Source organism: Panicum virgatum, chromosome 8N (genome assembly GCF_016808335.1).
Source record: "Panicum virgatum strain AP13 chromosome 8N, P.virgatum_v5, whole genome shotgun sequence".
Classification (NCBI taxonomy): domain Eukaryota; kingdom Viridiplantae; phylum Streptophyta; class Magnoliopsida; order Poales; family Poaceae; genus Panicum; species Panicum virgatum.
Window position 1 is genome coordinate 34,905,384 of NC_053152.1, and position 6,000 is coordinate 34,911,383.

Sequence of the window (6,000 nt, forward strand, 5' to 3'; positions counted from 1 at the left end):
TTTTTTCTTCCGGGTGAAAGTGCTGCCGGTCTAGGAGTCCACGTAAGTATAAGTGTAGATGCTTACTTACACGTATGCACACTTTTAAAAAAATTTCTTAAGCTTTATATGTGGAAAAGAGCATTGATGACGTTTTGAAAAGTCATAAACGTTATGTAGATATAGAAAAGAAGACACTAGGGACTCTTTGAACGTTGATAGAAAAATTATGACATTTTCAGACCCTCTAAACTATTCCCTCCGTCCCAGAAAGACTGTTCCTTTAGTAATTTTCAGACATGTTACTAGTACTAGAAAATGATCATGTTACTTCTAATTAACTATAGCAGTTGTGATTGAAGAACGCGTTGTTTATTTGGTTCTCTAGATTCTCAATAAATGCAAATGCATTGGAACTAAAAAAGTAACATCTACTTATACAATTGATTGGCTCCATGTCCTTCCCAATGCAATCCTTTCTTGGTATTTGATATTGCTTTAATTAGATAGACTTTACTACAATCTAGATGAACAATTTTTGTGGGACAAAATTTGTAGGCTAAACAAATAGTCTTTTCATGACGGAGGGAGTATTGTTTAGTTCATTTTACCTCCCAAACTATGCTCTTTGTTTCAAATTACCTCAATTTATCTTTTTTTATTTTAATTTCTCTATACATAGGTGGAGTTTTAAGTTCAAATTTTACGAGATGATAATACACATCATAACACATGTTAGAAATTATTTAATAATTAATAATAAATTATTCATTGGAGCTAAAAATTATTTGGAAAAATAACGATGAAAAAATAGAATAAATTTTTGTACTATGCATTGTGATGTCTGCTAATGCCTTCAAAATTTAAAATTAAAATTCAACTTGTATACGGAGATAAATTGTATATGGGGCAAAAAGAACTAAATTGCATAGTTTAAGAGGTAAATTTAATCAAGTTATAGTTTAAAGGGTTATTCAGATTTTGGCTATATTTGAAGGGAGTAAATTGAACTTTTGTCTTTTATGTTTTGTGAGAGCACGTTTTGAGGAAGAGCTAAAATTACGTAAGAAAAGATACGCCCTTTCAAACTTTAAGACAAAGAAAACATGAGATTTTACCGTTGGATGAAATTTGGGATGAAAATATACGAATAATTTAGGGATGAAAATATATGAATATTATTTGTATCTTGATTCGAGCCCTTCTTAACTTTAAGAGAAAGAAAACACGAGATTCTACGATTGAATGAAATTAGGGGTGAAAATATATGGATATTATTCGTATCTTGATCCAATTCAAGGGGTTTAGACACTAAATGGATAGTTCATATCAGAGTCTGGATATTCAATTTTCGTACAGTATCATTTAGAGTCGTATATTTGATATCCAATGCAGCTAACACTATTTGTCGATCTCGAATTGGATCCGAGATAACAAAAAAAATAATTATTTGTATTTGTGCATGTATATATCCATTCATATCTGATCTGTTTTCGTCTAGATAGCTGACAGAAAGAGTAAAATCATTTTCTATAAAACATGTCATTAAATTTGGTACCATTTTCACATGATAACAAGAAAAGTTTTTTAGGCTACCATCATATGAACTTGTACTCTGTCTGAAACGAACTGGATTTTTGAAACGAGAATCCGACTCTGTACCTTCGTGATAGTTTATAATCCGTCGTTACCACGTACATAACTCATTTCAGACACATATCACAGTCGTACGACACATTAAGTCAATACAGGAGTTTAATTAATATATTATTCCGAGGATTGCAGTACGGTCACATTAAGTCCCTTGGGCTAAATCGAACACGAAGAAAATGGAAGCGATAATTAGGCTTCAGGGCCATCGTTCGTCTTGGGGATACTTCTTGTCAAGCAGACTTAAGTAAACTATGTGTGTCTTGGTGTGCAAACCCATAGCCGGATGGCGTAGTGCACCCGACTAAGCCCAGAGGGTGAGTACTCGGGGGTTAGCTAGGACTAGTTCGATCTCACTGGAAGAACATAACGAACACAGCAGGTTTAGAGTGGTTCGGGCCATCGGAGCGTAATACCCTACGTCCACTGTGTGTTGTATTGCTTGTGTTCCCTTCAGTCTCGAGAGAGTCTGGAAGAGCTTGTGTCTAGTGCTGAGTCCAGCGTGTATCTGAGAGAGCCCCGGCCTGTGTGACTATGTGTTCTAGCGGTGCTCTCCCTTTTATATGTCCAAGGGGAGCACGTACACTGAGCGGAGCCCCGACATGTGGATCCGGCGATGTATTATAAACTACACTTTGGCCTTCAATGCCTCAGATCCGGAGATCTTGTCGTCGGCTTCCGTGCGTAGCTTCTGACCAGGGATGGTCTTGAGCTGTCCTGTCAGAGTAGAGTCTAGCCTCTGCAGCCGCGCGTTGAGGTCATGATGAAGCGCTGAACTATTGACTCAGTCCACTGTAGCAGCGTGCACTGTTGCTCCAGTCAGTAGCTGGTCATCATGACTCGTCGCCCATGCGCGCGGCGCTGAGTCTTTAATGCTTGCCTTGGTAACTGACGAGCCGCATCGGTAACTGGCGATCCACAGTGTGGACTGACAAAAGCTGCCTCGTGCCCAGAGGCAGCAGAGCCCGCCTCAACCACTCGCACTTAATGCGGGTGGGTGAGGGAGTTTCCAGCGGAAGGCTCGTGCGCGCGACCGCGTCTGCGTGACACGTGGCGGCTCAGGACCCCTGCCGAGCAGCTAGCTGAGCCGAGAGCTCACGGGGGTCCGGATAGGCACGTGGAGGTCCCGGACCCACCTGCGGGGGTCCGGGTCCGCGGCCACAGGTGCTGAGCATTTCCACCTCTGAGACACGTGGTGACACCGGACCCGTCCCCGAGTGGGAAGTGGGTCCGGGACCGTTGGTCCGGTGAGATGGAGTCGGACCCCAGGGGTCCGGCTGCTCAGCTCCTTAGGGCGTAGTTACGGATAACTACGCGAGTCTTGACACAGTAGGAGTGGGTACCCCAGTTGCAGGGTACCGACAGAGGCCCCCGGGCCCGCCTCGGGAGAGGCAACGAACCTGCAGGTGGGGCCACTACTTTAGGTTAAGAGAAAGTCCGGACCTCCAGGTTTCCAGTCCTAGGTACTACGGCACTCATTCACAGGAGGTGGTGCGTGCAGGCTTAGGGTACGGAACCAGGCTAAGCGGCTACACGGCTCCGGACCTCCCCAGAGAATGAGTGCGCTTCCCTGAACCTGCAGGTTCCCAGGGGTCCGAACCCCTCTCTTCCATGAGGGGTCTCAAGCTAAGTCACTAACTAGCCAACTCAATTCGGACCACAATCACCGCACAAGAGTAAGAAGCCATGTGGGGGTTAGCGCAAACAGAATGCGTAGATTGAAATTGGAATGTAACATCCTTAGAGGCGAACTGAGAATAAACTTTTCCTTTATAACTAGATGTACATGAGATATGTGATGTAAGCCAGAACACGGGTTTATGAGGCCGGAGCTGTCCGGACCTCCGGGCCCCAGTCTTAGGTACTACGGTACTCGCCCTAGGGAGGTAGAGCATGCAGGCTTAGGGTACGGAACCAGGCTAAGAGGCTACACGGCTCCGGACCTCCCCGGAGGGTGAGTACACTTCCCTGAACCTGGTTCGCAGAGGTCCGGACCCCTCCACGGGGGAGGCTCACCGGACTGGACCACACGGAAGTACTACCTAGTTACAAAGGAAAATGTTTTATTCCCTGCTGGGCCTCTAAGGGTAGGACTTACAGAGATGTAGAGTCGGGGGTGCGACCGGAGTCGGCTTATCATCGGAGAGAGCCACCAGAGTCGGCTTAGTGCGATCGAAGTGGGCTTTCCGCTAGAGCGGTCTTGGTGCGACCGGAGTCGGCTTTCCGCCGGAGCGGCTTTGGTGCGACCGGAGTCGGCTTTCCGCCGGAGCGGGCTTGGTGCGACCGGAGTCGGCTTTCCGCCGGAGCGGGCTTCCTCACATGAGTGAGGTATGCTGCGAGCTGGGATTTGTCGCTCCGCCGCTCGCAGCTTGTGAGGGGGCCCTTGACAGGCGCCCCGACTCTCGTCAACGTGCAGCGCGCGCTGCCGCCGACGGTGGCTGCTCCACAAGCACGGTTGCCCCTGACGCAGGAAGGCTAGAGGCGCGTGGCCTGGATGATGCCACACCCTCCGTCATCTCTACGTCGTCGTCGTGGTGGGAGTGCTCAGCCACCCGAACCATGGAGACGAGCAAAAGATGAACTAAAACCAGCTAAATGCCCCTACCTGGCGCGCCAAATGTCGTGGTGTGCAAACCCATAGCCGGGTGGCGTAGTGCACCCGCCTAAGCCCAGAGGGTTTGTACTCGGGGGTTAGCTAGGACTAGTTCGATCTCGCTGGAAGAACACGATGAACACAGCAGGTTTCGAGTGGTTCGGGCCGCTGGAGCGTAATACCCTACGTGCACTGTGTGTTATATTGCTTGTGTTCCCTTCAGTCTCGAGATTGTCTGGAAGAGCTTGTGTCTAGTGCTGAGTCCAGCGTGTGTCTGAGAGAGCCCCGGCCTGTGTGTCTATGTGTTCTAGCGGGCGTGCTCTCCCTATTATATGTCCAAGGGGAGCACGTACACTGAGCGGGGCCCCGACATGTGGACCCGGTGATGTATTATAAACTACACTTTGGCCTTCAATGCCTCAGATCCGGAGATCTTGTCGCCGGCTTCCGTGTGTAGCTTCTGACCAGGGATGGTCTTGAGCTGTCCTGTCAGAGTAGAGTCTAGCCTCTGCAGCTGCGCGTCGAGGTCATGATGAAGCGTCGAACTACTGACTCAGTCACTGTAGCAGCGTGCACTGTTGCTCCAGTCAGTAGCTGGTCATCATGACTCGTCGTCCATGCCCGCGGCGCTGAGTCTTTAATGCTTGCCTTGGTAACTGACGAGCCGCCTCGGTAACTGGCGATCCACAGGGTGGACTGACAAAAGCTGCCCCGTGCCCAGAGGCAGCAGAGCCCGCCTCAACCACTCGCACTTAATGCGGGTGGGTGAGGGAGCTTCCAGCGGAAGGCTCACGCCCGCGCCCGCGTCTGCGTGACACGTGGTGGCTCCGGACCCCTCCCGAGCAGCTAGCTGAACCGAGAGCTCACGGGGGTCCGGATAGGCACGTGGAGGTCCCGGACCCATCTGTGGGAGTCCGAATGGCACGTGGAGGTCCTGGACCCACCTGCGGGGGGTCCGGGTCCGCGGCCACAGGTGCTGAGCATTTCCACCTCTGGGACACGTGGTGACACCGGACCCGTCCCTGAGCGGGAAGTGGGTCCGGGACCGTTGGTCCGGTGAGATGGAGTCGGACCCCAGGGGTCCGACTGCTCAGCTCCTTAGGGCGTAGTTACGGATAACTAGACGAGTCTTGGCACAGTAGGAGTGGGTACCCCAGTTGCAGGGTACCGACAATGTGGGTCTCAGTCGTATCATCCATCATCGTTGGAGTCGAACTCCGGATCGAATCCTGCATACTATCCCAAATGGAATAGGTTCGCATCACCATCCATATGCAACCTAAACGGACTATTCTAGTAGTTCAATAATTTCAAGGAATAAAACTGGGATTTTCTACGCACAAGCAGCAAAATAAGTATAGTCATTGTCCAATCTCCAGACTCGGGCAATCCTGACATCTCGGGTTTCTGATCTACACACACCTTCCAAACCACTAAGTCGGTGCGAGAACTCCCGCTGCTTGCACCTCTGCTGCCCAGGTAGGAAGTAATCACTAAAGGGAGGTAGAAATCAAGTAATACTATAATATTAAGAGTAACAGAATCTAGGATTGTCCATGACCGCGGACGCGACTATACATATAGTTTTAACATCACCTCCTCCTCCTGCACCGGTACTCTATCCTCCTATAAGCTTGGTACCGCACTTGCTAGCCTCCTGCTGGACCTACTCGCATAAAGGGTAAGTGGTGTGCACGCTTATCATAGTTTCATGAATCATAGAGTACTGCCACTCGGTCCTTACTGGCTGAAGCGAGCATCATCATCGAAATGCGTAT